This window comes from Salmo salar, chromosome 09 (assembly GCF_965601325.2).
Source record: "Salmo salar chromosome 09, fSalSal1, whole genome shotgun sequence".
Classification (NCBI taxonomy): Eukaryota; Metazoa; Chordata; class Actinopteri; order Salmoniformes; family Salmonidae; genus Salmo; species Salmo salar.
In genome coordinates this window covers 102,130,001-102,145,466 of record NC_138299.1, presented here as the reverse complement: position 1 = coordinate 102,145,466, position 15,466 = coordinate 102,130,001, and the positions used below count along the sequence as shown (strand labels likewise).

The window sequence follows — 15,466 nt, the reverse complement described above, 5'->3', positions numbered from 1 at the left end:
CTGCCACTGAAAGAGTCTGTAAACAGTTATTTGCTGTAATTTTCTTGGACGTAAAGAACAGTTCAGCTGTATACCACAACAAGGGGAGGAGGCAGCAGACTAATGACAGTTGTTCAAAAAACACAACTTGTCTTTAAAGAATTTGTCTGTGTGGGGGGCAGGTTGTCACTAGTCCATGCCTGTCTGAAGAATCCAATCCACCAGTTGGTGTTTCTGCTCAAGAGGAAAGACTCTTCTTTGTTTCACAGTACCCTTTTCCAGTCAAAGCGGAGACCTTCAAACGTAGATAGGAATTGTGAACTAAGCCGGATGGAAAGCATTTGTCATGCAACGTACCAAGGTTCAGCTTTTACTGTCGAGACAAATGGCAAAGTTTTCCATCCAACCTTTTTATGTATATAAAGTACATGTCGGATGAAAAATGTCATGACAGGCCTGATGGAAACAAAACTTTTTTTCAGTAAACTTTCATAATGTCGACGAAACTAAATATGCTAGACAAGGTGGGATCTTTTTGTGTTGGTAAAATTAATTATGCAAGAAATGTTGGTGGAAACGCTTTTATACGCAAATATATACACTACCGTTCAAAAGTTTGGGGTCACTTACAAATTTCTGTCACGAACGTGATGAGAGACGGACCAAGGCGCAGCGTGATTAGAGTTCCACATCTTTTAATAAACAGTGAAACTTCTACAAAACAATAAACCAACAACGAAATGTGAAAGTAGTGGTGCTTCATACACAAAACAATATCCCACAAAGCAGGTGGGAACAATGACACCTGAAGTATGATCCCCAATTAGAGACAACAAACATCAGCTGCCTCTAATTGGGAACCATACCAAGAGCACCAACATGGAAATTAAAAGACTAGAACACCCCCTAGTCACGCCCTGACCTACAACACCATAGAGAACCAAGGGCTCTCTATGGTCAGGGCGTGACAGTACCCCCCACCCCCCCACCCCACCCCCAAAGGTGCGGACTCTGGCCGCAAAACCTGAAACCAAATGGGGAGGGTAGGGGGGGTGACTAGTGTCGGTAGCGGCTCCGGTGCGGGTCGCCGCCCCCGCCCAGACCCCGGATCCGGCCATGGCGCCGGGCTGAACGCCGTGCCTGGACTGGGCATCGGCGCAGAGGAAGGCTCCGGCCTTGGAGCAGGACTGGACACCGTGCCTGGACTGGGCATCAGCACAGGTTGCACCGGACTGATGACACGCTCCTCAGGTCGAGTGCGTGGAGCCGGCACAGGACGCTCCGGGCTGGAGAGGCGCACTGGAGGCCTAATGCATGGAGCCGGTACAGGTGGCACCGGACTGTTGACACGCACTTCAGGGGGAGTGCGGGGAGCTGGCACAGGACGTACCGGACTGGGGAGGCGCACTGGAGTCCTGATGCGTGGAGCCGGTACAGGTGGCACCGGACTGTTGACACGCACTTCAGGGCGAGTGCGGGGAGCTGGCACAGGACGTACCGGACTGGGGAGGCGCACTGGAGTCCTGATGCGTGGAGCCGGCACAGGTGGCACCGGACTGTTGACACGCACTTCAGGAAGGATGCGGGGAGCTGGCACAGGACGTACCCGACTTCTGACAGGCTCTTCAGGTCGAATGCCGTGCAGAACACACCTACATAACGTTTCTCTCCTCTCTCTCTCTCTCCCAACTTCTCCATCGCCTCCCTGATGGTCTCTGGCTCTTCAGGGCGAGTGCGGGGAGTTGGCACAGATGGCACCGGACTGGTGTCACGCTGCACTGCAGCATACTCCTCGCCAAAGTCATTCTCCGATATCCCTCCTCACACTGCTCCATCGACTCCGAGGCGGGCTCTGGCTCTCTCCTTGGCTCGGCCGACCACCCCTCGTGCCCCCCCCCCAAAAAAATCTTTCTATGCTGCGTGACAATTCCCTTGTTTTTTGAAAGAAAAGCACATTTTTTTTGTCCATTAAAATAACATCAAATTGATCAGAAATACAGTGTAGACATTGTTAATGTTGTAAATGACTATTGTAGCTGGAAATGGCAGATTTTGTTATGGAATATCTACATAGGCGTACAGAGGCCCATTATCAGCAACCATAACTCCTGTGTTCCAATGGCACGTTGTGTTAGCTAATCCAAGTTTATAATTTTAAAAGGCTAATTGATTATTAGAAAACCCTTTTGCAATGATATTAGCACAGCTGAAAACTGTTGTTCTGATTAATGAAGCAAAAAACTGGCCTTCTTTAGACTAGTTGAGCATCTGGAGCATCAGAATTTGTGGGTTCAATTACTGGCTCAAAAGGGCCAGAAACAAATACCTTTATTCTGAAACTCGTCAGTCTATTCTTGTTCTGAGAAATGAAGGCAAGAAGGCCAGCATCATATATAAGAATAGTATATGTTTCTAAACACTTCTAAATTAATGTGGATGGTTACGGATAATCCTGAATGACTTGTGAATAATGATGAATGAGACACAAATATCAGACCCCCCCCAAAAAATGCTAACCTCTCACCAATACAATAACGGGAGGTTAGTATGTGTGGGGTACAGAGATGCGGTAGTCATTCAAAATCATGTTAAACACTTATTTTAACAGGATCTATGTAACTTATTATGTGACTTGTTAAGCAAATCTTTACTCCTGAACTCATTTAAGCTTGGGGTTGAATACCCTTAACAAAGGGGTTGAATACTTATTAACTCAAGACATTTCAGCTTTGATTTGTAATGAATTTGTATTGATTTCGAAAAAAGATAATTCCACTTTTACATTACGGGGTATTGTGTGTAGGCCATTGACAACCCCCCCCCCCCCCTGAAAAAAATCTCTATTAAATCCATTTTAAATTGAGGTTGTAACACAACAAAATGTGGAAAAATTCAAGGAATGTGAATACTTTCTGAAGACACTATAACCTCAAGCGAGACGCTAACTGTTACGTTTAGCCTAAGGCTAGTCGTTAGTTGTTTCTAACATGTTAATAGACCTGAACTGAAAGTGAATCTTGGCTAAACGTATTAGCAGCCACATGCAGACATCAGAACTAGGCCTACGGCAGACAGCATCTGGGTATGTGAGGTCTGTGTACAAGCCAAGGTGTTGATTCCTCAGGTGGAACAGTCTTAAGTGAAGGGCCAATACCTCGTGACTGTTTTTGTTTGAGACTCTTTTGATGACATTTGATAGTCCAGCGATGTGTTGAAGTTGTGGTTTGAACATACTAGTGTTGCGTTGGGAAAATGAAATGACCCAGCTGTCATGCATTGCGTCTTTCTTGTTGTGTTGAGTGATCTGTGGTACATATTTAAAATGGTGTGGCTGCCTGCTATGGTATGGTCTGCCACATAATTCACATTACCCACTGGGCAAAGACGTCAGTTCAATGTCTAGTTTTGATTTATATTTGGTTGAGTTGTCCACCAACGTGAATTTAATGTGAAATCAACAAAACATTTCACCATGTCGTTGGATTTAGGTTAAAAGTTAGGTGAAAAAAAGACGAAATGCCCTTACTTTGATGACTTTTTGCAAATCCAATCAGTTTTCGACATTGATTCAACGTCATCACCAATGTTCTCTCTAATTTCTTTCGGCACTGAGAAAATTAACAATGTTGATTCAACCAGTTTTTGCCCAGTGCTCCACCAGTACCACTTTCAGTATTTACATGTGTTGAAAACACACTTGACTCTTTACAGATGAGCTAATACAGTATATATACAGCAGTTTGTGGACACCCCTTCAAATTAGAGAATTTGTCTATTTCAGCCACACCCGTTGCTGACAGGTGTATAAAATCGAACACACAGCCCATTATCTCTGAGGTGAAGGTCCATTATCTCTGAGGTGAAGGTCCATTATCTCCGAGGTGAATATCCATTATCTCTGAGGTGATGGTCCATTATCTCTGAGGTGAAGGTCCATTATCTCCGAGGTGAATATCCATTATCTCTGAGGTGAAGGTCCATTATCTCTAAGGTGAAGGTCCATTCTGTCTGGGGTGAAGGTCCATTAACTCTGAGGTGAAGGTCCATTATCTCTGAGGTGTAGGTCCATTATCTCTGAGGTGAAGGTCCACTATCTCTGAGGTAAAGGTCCATTATCTCTGAGGTGAAGGTCCATTATCTCTGAGGTGAAGGTCCATTCTGTCTGGGGTGAAGGTCCATTAACTCTGAGGTGAAGGTCCATTAACTCTGAGGTGAAGGTCCATTATCTCTGAGGTGAAGGTCCATTCTGTCTGAGGTGAAGGTCCATTCCCTCTGAGGTGAAGGTCCATTCCCTCTGAGGCGAAGGCCCATTATCTCTGAGGCAAAGGTCCATTGCATTGTTATGAAGACACAATCAGAACACACTGAAGATGTGTGACCTAGTCCTGTAGATATCCCTGGAGCAGTAGAATATTAGTACGGGCATAGTTTATGAATTTGTTTCTATGTCTGTGTGAAAGACATGAATGAATGTGTGTTGACGTTGGTTGCTCTCTTGTGTGAGTAACATATACAAAAGAGATGTGTGGACGTGAGAATGAACTTAACTAGTCGATCAATCAATGTGATTAACTCCTATTCCTCTTCTCTCTTCGTGTGTCCCCTCTGTTAACAGACAAACAGGAAGCAAAAAAAGACACAGCCCTTGGCCTTGCTTGAGCAATCCAAAGTACGTAAGTGTCCTTCATTCAAAGATATAGTCCTCCAAGATGTTGACGACAAGACACAGGCTAAACACAACACGAAACACATCAGTTACTGTAAACCCCGTTAATATGAAATGGCCAGGCAAGCCCTGCCAGATCACACTGTTTAACTGTTGGTAGTAGCAGCTGTTGCAGGATCATTTTTTAAACTGGGGAGTCAGTGTCGTAAGTCTAAGGAATAACAAACCGCCAAACCGTACGCAGACAATGTAGCCAACAAGGGAGATAGGAAAGAGGCGTACACAGAAATGTTCTGTGGTCAGAAAAAGGCGGGTTAGCTAACTGTTTAGGAGCTGCCATTGTCAGAAACCAGAAGCTTTCTGGTCGGGTGGTCTGTCCTCGTGTTCCCTGCAGGCTTTCTCTCATAGCACAGTTACATAGCAAACTACAATGATGTATAACGCTCATCCCCTTCCCATTCCTTCCCTCCAATTCCGCCCCAATTTTCTTCTTTGATCCTTTTGTGGCCAAATTTTTACTTTCATGTCTCCATTGAGCACATTTTGATGAGCTCATAATTTGATTCGAAGATGTTTTGCAGTCAAGGCACAGAGAGACAGAAATGGAAGAAAGTTGTTTGACTGTTGTTTTTTTTTGTTGCTTTCTATCACTGCTTGTCTGTCAAATGATTCCATGAACACAACAAGTCTTGTTCACAGTTTGCTTTACCCCTCAACCAGCTGGTCCTTTGACTTTACATTACAGCAATTATTCAAAGGATAGTTTCCCTCCTGAACTCCATGTGTCTCTCTCTGTGTCTCTCTCTGTGTCTCTCTCTGTGTCTCTCTCTGTGTCTCTCTCTGTGTCTCTCTCTCGTCTCTCTCTCTCTCTCTCTCTCTCTCTCTCTCTCTCTCTCTCTCTCTCTCTCTCTCTCTCTCTCTCTCTCTCTCCCTCTCCCTCCCAGTACTCCCTGCCAGGAATATGTCAAAGGAAAATACTTCTCTAGATCATAAAGCATTGTTCCAAAAGGGGGAGGGGAAAGGGCAGTAAAATACACATTTGATGTTATGAAACCTCAAGGACTATTGTAGCAATAGAGAGTAATAGAAGTGAGAGTCGGGTGTGGTGTGGCCGTAGGTTACTTTTTAATGTGAGAGATGAGATGAGGGCGGGACGTAGAGAAGAATAACGAGAGCTGTATAATCCGAGCCGGGAGCTGTTGGTTTCTCCCTCCATCTGCTTTTGTAAATAACTCTTGAGTGCCAACAATAGTAATGGGGCTTGTTTGAGAGTTAGGGCAGCATAGTTTTCATGGGTCTCTCATATCCTGAATGTCTCTATGCAGACAGAGATAAGCTCTGAAACGCATGGGAAACAGTCAGAGCAAAAGCATGAAATGGGACATGATGCAGGGTGTTTTTGTTTAGCTCTATTGATGATTTCTAATTCATCGGATGAATGCAATGCATATGTTGGTGTTTGGGTGTTCAGGCTCTCACATGGTGCGGGGTGTTCGGGCTCTCACATGGCGCAGGGTGTTCGGGCTCTCACATGGCGTGGGGGTTGTCGGGCTCTCACATGGCGCGGGGGTTGTCGGGCTCTCACATGGCGTGGGGGTTGTCGGGCTCTCACATGGCGCGGGGTGTTCGGGCTCTCACATGGCGCGGGGGTTGTTGGGCTCTCACATGGCGCGGGGTGTTCGGGCTCTCACATGGCGCGGAGTGTTCGGGCTCTCACATGGCGTGTTGACTTTGAGAAACTCACACACAGACACACACGCACACACACACTCTGTTTTTCTTATTTACTTAGAATGTATTTTTGGTCGCGATACTAAGGGCCCTGTTACTAGCTAGGATCCGTTTTAGATTGTGTTATTAGCTAGCATGCAGTGTCAGTTGACCTGAGTGCAATTTGATCTTCATGAGTTAATTAGATCACGTGTCTTTGTTGAATAACACCCTATTCCCTATGTAGTGTACTTCTTTTGATGGGTCCTGGTCAAAAGTATTGCACTATGTCGAGAATAGGGTGTCATTTGGGATGCATCCCTTTGACATTGCAGATTCAGTAGGTTTGCATCGTTGCCTTGTTAAAGTAACTCCCTTTAGCTGGACTGGCTGTGTTGTTGTGTTACTGGAGGAGTTGAAAGCTTTTAGGAGACTTATATGTCATAGAGCACCGTAGTACGAGTCATAATGCCCCAAAAAACCTAGCGGTTAAACAGGGAAATGGTTCCAATTGTTTTTCCACCATTCCTTTTTCCCATAGGGGATTTTAAAAACATTTAAATAAGGGCTGTGTTTCATATTGGCTTACTCTGGCGTGACGTTTTGATAACTGTGTAAATCTCTCTAGGACAAGGTGACTTTAATCAATATATTAGCCTGTATTTACCCCTCAAAGATTAAATGCTAATTAGCTGCTAATGTGGCTATCATAAAGAACTACAAATGTGGCTATCATAAAGAACAGGTGGTAAACAACAGGTGTGGACTAATAGTGAAATTGTTACGTACGACCCTTCCCAACAATGCAGAGAGAAAAGAGAAATAAAGAGAAATCATATAAAAAATATTTCTAGAAATATATAAAAAAAATATGAATAATCATTCCAGGTTCCCCCCTTTTTCTTGAAAGTGACCAAACAGCTGTTTAAAAAAAGCAGTCTTCAAATGACCTTAACGGATTTCATGCATTCTGCAATATCTCCAATCACAAGAGATCAAGGGTTGTGTCCCAAACGACCCCCTATTCCAAGGTCTATTTATTGACCGGTTTTAATTGGACGACAGTGAGATATTGGCCGAAGCTGGGGAGAATAATATATATACATTCCATTCCAGCATGTCTGTCTGCTTATTGTTGAATCGTTGATCTCTTTAAAGTTGTCTGCGTTCTGTTGAGTCTGTTTAAACCATGGGCTTGTATCCTCTGTTCACTTAGCTGAAGTATTTTTAAGATGGAATTCATTGCTTTTATCGTCGAGATTAAGCATCTTATTTGAGATTATTCTAATATCATTCTTGTTCAAGAGAGTGGCCTGCTCTGTGGCCTGCTCTGTGGCCTGTTCTGTGGCCTGTTCTGTGGCCCGCTCTGTGGCCCGCTCTGTGGCCCGCTCTGTGGCCCGCTCTGTGGCCTGTTCTGTGGCCCGCTCTGTGGCCTGTTCTGTGGCTGTGTCTGAAATGGCAACATATAGGGATCTTTTCAAAATTAGTGCACTATATAGGCAATAGGATACCATTTCAGACACAGCCTGTGTCATATCCAAAGGGATGCACAGATGTGTAGTTGATGTGATTTAGGCTTGGGTGGTATCCAGATTGTCATACCGGAATATTCAGTAATACTGGCACTGAACACAAGGGGCACTATTTTCAAACCCCACTGAGTCTCTGTAATCCTAAGGGTAGCAACGCTAACAAGTATACATGTCAAAACCTATAGGAAATGCTAGCTAAATGCTAACATGTGCATTGCGGACATTTTATACAGTCTCTGACATTAAACTGTTTTGCAGGACAAACATCTCAGCCCATAAAGTTATACAAGTAACTAAAAAATGCATCTCACAGTTTGCTGCACTGTCAGGGATTTCTTCGTCGGAGGACGATATAGCGAAATCATCGTTGGAAAAAGATGACCAAAATGCAGCAGGGTTGTGATAGTTCATTTTTGAACATTTAATAAACTCAAAAACGAACATACAAAAATAACAAAACGAACTCACGATTTACAGACAGTCCTGTTAGGCTTACACACGCTAAACATGAAACAATCTCCCACAAATACACAGACAAACACACCCAACTAATATAGGACTTCCAATCAAAGGCAACACCACACAGCTGCCTTCAATTGGAAGTCCACCCCAATTAACTCAACATAGAAACAGATCAACCAGACTACACATAGAAATACATCAACATAGACCATAACTCAAAACCCGGAAATAATAAATCAAACGCCCTCCTAACTAACACACCAACCTGAACCACATAAAACAAATACCCTCTGCCACGTCCTGACCAAACTAAAATGACAATTAACCCTTATACTGGCCAGGACGTGACAGTACCCCCCCCCCCCCCTTAAAGGTTCTAACCCCGGAAGCACCTTAAGAAAAACAAGAAAAACAACCCCAAACAACAACAAAACAAAAATTCCCCCCCTACTAAAGGGAGGGAAGGGAGGGTGGCTGCCGTCAACGACGGCACTGTGCTACACCCCCCTCTCCCCAACCCACCTATATCTGGAGGTGGCTCTGGTTCTGCCCGTTCCAGGCAGTCGGGCCACTCTGGCATCGCCGGGGGGCAGTCGGGCCACTCTGGCATCGCCGGGGGGCAGTCGGGGCAGTCTGGCCACTCTGGCAGCTCGGGGCAGTCTGGCCACTCTGGCAGCTCGGGGCAGTCTGGCCACTCTGGCAGCTCGGGGCAGTCTGGCCACTCTGGCAGCTCGGGGCAGTCTGGCCACTCTGACATCTCCGGGCAGTCTGGCCACTCTGACATCTCCGGGCAGTCTGGCCACTCTGACATCTCCGGGCAGTCTGGCCACTCTGACATCTCCGGGCAGTCTGGCCACTCTGGCAGCTCCTGACTAGTGGGTGGCTCTGGCGACTCTTCACTGACGGGCGGCTCTGGCGATTCCTCACTGACGGGCGGCTCTGGCGACTCTTGACTGACGGGCAGTTCTGGCGACTCTTGACTGACGGGCAGTTCTGGCGACTCTTGACTGACGGGCTGTTCTGGCGACTCTTGACTGACGGGCTGTTCTGGCGACTCTTGACTGACGGGCTGTTCTGGCGACTCTTGACTGACGGGCTGTTCTGGCGATTGTTGACTGGCAGGCAGCTCTGGTGACTGTTGACTGGCGGGCAGCTCTGGCGACTTTAGACTGGCGAGGCTGGGTTTACGCACTAGATGCCTTGTGCGTTGTGCTGGTACTGGGCGTACCAGACTGTGAACACGCACCTCCAGGCTAGTGCGGGGAGCGGGAACAGGACGAGTCAGACTGGGCTGACGTACTTCCGGGTCCGCACGAGAGACAGGAGCTGGAAACCTAGGGCTATGGAGGCGCACAGTCGGTCTTGATCTTACCTCCTGCACAACCCGTCTTGGCTGGATGGAACTAGTAGCCCTGTACGAGCGGGGTGCTTGTACAGGGCAGACTGGGCTGTGCAGGGGCCTGATGGTAGCCGTGCGTAGAGCGGGAGTTGGGTAGTCTGGTCCTCGGAGGCGTACCGGCGACCAGATGCGCTGCTCAGGCATCCTCCTACCAGGCTGGATGCCCGCTCTAGCACGGCACCTGCGAGGGGCTGGAATAACGTGCACCGGACTGTGCGTGCGTATGGGTGAGATAGTGCGCTCCTCAGCGAAACATGGCGCTCTCCACCTCATACGCTCCTCCATATAACCACGGGTAGCTGGCTTCCGGCTCTTCCTAGGCCTAGCCAAACTACCCGTGTGCCCCCCCAAAAAAATGTCTTGGGGGTGCCTCTCGTGCTTCAACGCCAGTCGTGTCCCTCGGAAACGTTCCCGGACCATACCAGCCTTACTCCATGGGCCTTCTCCGGCCATAACTTGCTCCCATGTCCATCTCTCCCGATTGTCCAAATCAAAATTCCTCTGCTCCTTCCTCTGCTGCTTGGTCCTGGTTTGGTGGGAGATTCTGTCAGGGATTTCTTCGTCGGAGGACGATATAGCGAAATCATTGTCGGAAAAAGATGACCAAAATGCAGCAGGGTTGTGATAGTTCATTTTTGAACATTTAATAAACTCAAAAACGAACATACAAAAATAACAAAACGAACTCACGATTTACAGACAGTCCTGTTAGGCTTACACACGCTAAACACGAAACAATCTCCCACAAATACACAGACAAACACACCCAACTAATATAGGACTTCCAATCAAAGGCAACACCACACAGCTGCCTTCAATTGGAAGTCCACCCCAATTAACTCAACATAGAAACAGATCAACCAGACTACACATAGAAATACATCAACATAGACCATAACTCAAAACCCGGAAATAATAAATCAAACGCCCTCCTAACTAACACACCAACCTGAACCACATAAAACAAATACCCTCTGCCACGTCCTGACCAAACTAAAATGACAATTAACCCTTATACTGGCCAGGACGTGACATGCACACAACAAATATTAGACAGTGAGGTTCTTTATCCAGGAGGGGATTCTCTGCTGTTACAAAGAGAAGCTTAATTTTTCAAGAAGCTAACCAACTAGATAACTACTGAGTTAGTAAACCAAATGCACAACTGCAGAGCATTTAGCGTATTTTAGACAGTTAACTTAATAGTTATAATATCAAGCTGGCAAACATTTTGTTGTGAATTCCGTACTGTAGCTCCTGAGTGGTGCAGCGGTCTAAGGCACTGTATCTCTGTGGAAGTGGCATCACTACAGTCCCTGGTTCGAATCCAGGCTTTATTACATCCAGCTGTGATTGGGAGTCCCATAGGGCGGTGCACAATTGGCCTGGCTAGGCCCTCATTGTAAATAACAATTTGTTCATAACTGACTTGCCTAGTTAAAAAGAAAGGGAAAGGAAACCAAACCTTGACCTTCAATTAGACCATAGAATGACAATACTGAGGGGAAAATCAATTGCAAATGTTCTGCTCTGTTGTATAAGGAATTTGATGTTTCAGAGATAAAGGCTGACAAGACCGAGATAAATCTAGGACTATCTAGCTCAACAAATAAAAATATATAGATCGCCTGGCGTGTGCTGCACAATAGTGCATGACTCACGAGGCTCCTTGTCTCTCTGTAGTTGTGTGCTTGTAAACAAACACCATGTGACTGGGTATTACCGGTTAGCAACATAATGTAAAATAATGTGACAGGTGAAATGAAGAACCTAATCTTCTTTATCTTCTAACGTATATATATATATATATATTATATATATATATATATATATATATATATATATATATATATATATATTGTTGTATTGGCTGTCATGTTTAGTGATTTATCACCTACTACACCAGACTTGACCTGCCGTTGTTAGCCAGATACTTTACCAGTACAGATACCAGTACTGTAAAATAAGTTGAAAAGATGGAACGGAATGAGTGTGGTGGTGAGGGAGAGTGGTACATGTCGCAGATTCAAACTCTCTGTGTTTGTGTGTCCCAAATGGCACCCTATTCCCTTTATAGTGCACTACTTTTGACGAGGGGGCCCTTAGGGAAAGTTATTAATTAAATAGGGAGAAGTGGATCATTTGGAACACATCCTCTGTCTCAAACAGCTCTTTCTTTATCTCTTCCTCGGTTATTTCTCTCTCTCAGCAGGCCGTTATCTTGCAGAGCAGTGTGGTCTAGTACCATTATAACAATGTACAGTATACAGTAATATACACTGCTCCAAAAAATAAAGGGAACACTTAAACAACACAATGTAACTCCAAGTGAATCACACTTCTGTGAAATCAAACTGTCCACTTAGGAAGCAACACTGATTGACAATACATTTCACATGCTGTTGTGCAAATGGAATAGACAACAGGTGGAAATTATAGGCAATTAGCAAGACACCCCCCAATAAAGGAGTGGTTCTGCAGGTGGGGACCACAGACCACTTCTCAGTTCCTATGCTTCCTGGCTGATGTTTTGGTCACTTTTGAATGCTGGCGGTGCTTTCACTCTAGTGGTAGCATGAGACGGAGTCTACAACCCACACAAGTGGCTCAGGTAGTGCAGCTCATCCAGGATGGCACATCAATGCGAGCTGTGGCAAGAAGGTTTGCTGTGTCTGTCAGCGTAGTGTCCAGAGCATGGAGGCGCTACCAGGAGACAAGCCAGTACATCAGGAGACGTGGAGGAGGCCGTAGGAGGGCAACAACCCAGTAGCAGGACCGCTACCTCCGCCTTTGTGCAAGGAGGAGCAGGAGGAGCACTGCCAGAGCCCTGCAAAATGACCTCCAGCAGGCCACAAATGTGCATGTGTCTGCTCAAACGGTCAGAAACAGACTCCATGAGGGTGGTATGAGGACCCGACGTCCACAGGTGGGGGTTGTGCTTACAGCCCAACACCGTGCAGGATGTTTAGCATTTGCCAGAGAACACCAAGATTGGCAAATTCGCCACTGGCGCCCTGTGCTCTTCACAGATGAAAGCAGGTTCACACTGAGCACGTGACAGACGTGCCAGAGTCTGGAGACGCCGTGGAGAACGTTCTGCTGCCTGCAACATCCTCCAGCATGACTGGTTTGGCGATGGGTCAGTCATGGTGTGGGGTGGCATTTCTTTGGGGGGGCCGCACAGCCCTCCATGTGCTCGCCAGAGGTAGCCTGACTGCCATTAGGTACCGAGATGAGATCCTCAGACCCCTTGTGAGACCATATGCTGGTGCGGTTGGCCTTGGGTTCCTCCTAATGCAAGACAATGCTAGACCTCATGTGGCTGGAGTGTGTCAGCAGTTCCTGCAAGAGGAAGGCATTGATGCCATGGACTGGCCCGCTCGTTCCCCAGACCTGAATCCAATTGAGCACATCTGGGACATCATGTCTCGCTCCATCCACCAACGCCACGTTGCACCACAGACTGTCCAGGAGTTGGCGGATGCTTTAGTCCAGGTCTGGGAGGAGATCCCTCAGGAGACCATCCGCCACCTCATCAGGAGCATGCCCAGGCATTGTAGGGAGGTCATACAGGCACGTGGAGGCCACACACACACTACTGAGCCTCATTTTGACTTGTTTTAAGGACATTACATCAAAGTTGGATCAACCTGTAGTGTGGTTTTCCACTTTAATTTTGAGTGTGACTCCAAATCCAGACCTCCATGGGTTGATAAATTGGATTTCCATTGATTATTTTTGTGTGATTTTGTTGTCAGCACATTCAACTATGTAAAGAAAAAAGAATTTAATAAGATTATTTCTTTCATTCAGATCTAGGATGTGTTGTTTAAGTGTTCCCTTTATTTTTTTGAGCAGTATATATCATCTTGGCTTCAGTCACTCTCTGCTCATGCTACTGATGGATTTACCAGTTTAAGGAGTATGGAGTATGGTATGGAAACATTTATTTTTAGTTTGAAACTATTATGCAAATATGGAATTAGGCACGATAGTTTATGGACAGGAGAACATATGCATGTTTATTTCATAGATCTATGGAGCCATATAGCAAATGAAGCCACTACACCAGATAGTATTAACAGATTGTTACAGCAGATAGTATTAACAGGTTGTTACCTGTAGCCACTACAGCAGCTAGTATTTAAAATAACAGATTGTTACCTGTAGCCACTACAGCAGCTAGTATTTAAAATAACAGATTGTTACCTGTAGCCACTACAGCAGCTAGTATTTAAAATAATAGATTGTTACCTGTAGCCACTACAGCAGCTAGTATTTAAAATAACAGGTTGTTACCTGTAGCCACTACAGCAGCTAGTATTTAAAATAACAGGTTGTTACCTGTAGCCACTACAGCAGCTAGTATTTAAAATAACAGACTGTTACCTGTAGCCACTACAGCAGCTAGTATTTAAAATAACAGATTGTTACCTGTAGCCGTTAGGCTATAGCTGTTATGCTAAATGCACACTACTAAATGCAGCATAATAAATACAGCATACTAAATGCAGCATAATAAATACAGCATACTAAATGCAGCATAATAAATACAGCATACTAAATGCAGCATACTCTATCTATATCTAGATGTAGATCAGATGTGACCGGTAACAACAAGCATGATGCCCACGGCAATAAGTTAACAATGACACAGTCTCAGAGAGATGTTCTGGATTCCATCCCTCTCCTTTCTTAGAGAAACTTAGACAGACGACAGACATTTTAATTAGTGTGTCTAATCTGAGCACCACAGGAATCTGACAGTGGGTGTGGGCTTGGAGCGAAGGAGTGGGTTCTCTCTCTCTCTCTCTCTCTCTCTCTCTCTCTCTCTCTCTCTCTCTCTGTCTCATTTCAATTTAAGGACTTTATTGCCTTGGAAACAGATAATAAAATAGATAATAAACAAAAGTTAAATAAACAATAATTTAAAAAAAATGAAACGTGTTCCCTCTGAATGTTTTCGGTGTCTGAGGTGTACTCTGCCTCTACTCTCTGTCTGCGTCCCAAATGGCACCCTATTCCCTGCCTAGATCTCCAGTTACCCATAGTGCTCTAGTGCTGTGGCAGTAAATGTTACAGTAAATATAATTAGGAGGTAAGGAGATCAAATCAATGGGGGGAAAGATAGCACAAAACAAATCAAGAAAACACCATGTGATAATAAAAAAATAAAAAAAAGGGGGTTTGCGGTATTCTCAATTGTGATCCCAAGATTGTGAGATAAAGATTGAGGAAACTTGTTGGATTCCTAGTTGTGACCTCCCTGGCTCCCTCCCTGCTTGCTTTGTGGTTATGACAACTCAATGAAAACAGAGGTAGTCACTCAGTGGCGTGACTCATATCCTGTTGCTTTTGTTATATCCTGTTGATAGACTTGAGCGCATGGTCAGAGGGGCCGGTACATAATTACAAATCATTTGTAGACTGCAAATTGACTGCAAGAAGCCCAAACAGATATAATATTTGACTAAAACATAATTATTTCAAACCTTGTTTCCATTTGTATAGGATCACGTGTCTCTCTATTATGCGTGGAAATACTTGGAGCTGATATCCTGGTGATTTCTGTCGTGTGTGTGTGTGTCCAACAATGAAAATGTAAAAAATAAAACATAGGTGCCCAAATACAACCACCCTGCTGAATCCTGCTGTATGGGTTGATTGGACCAAATACAACCACCCTGCTGAATCCTGCTGTATGGGTTGATTGGACCA

General features: G+C 45.2%; 1 protein-coding gene across 3 annotated transcripts in view; it reads left to right on the top strand.

The window, feature by feature from the left end:
* The window catches only part of ahnak (AHNAK nucleoprotein), a 57,814-nt gene that overhangs the window by 13,766 nt on the left and 28,582 nt on the right, over nt 1–15,466 (top strand). Inside the window, exon 2 of one of the 3 annotated variants that reach the window (XM_082956104.1) lies at nt 4,595–4,648. The exons of 1 other annotated variant lie outside the window; for it this stretch is intronic. The gene's annotated coding sequence lies outside the window, so the exon portion shown is untranslated. Of the gene's footprint in view, nt 1–4,594; nt 4,653–15,466 lie in introns of all 3 variants that reach the window. One more of the 3 variants, XM_082956105.1, reaches the window with a different exon arrangement.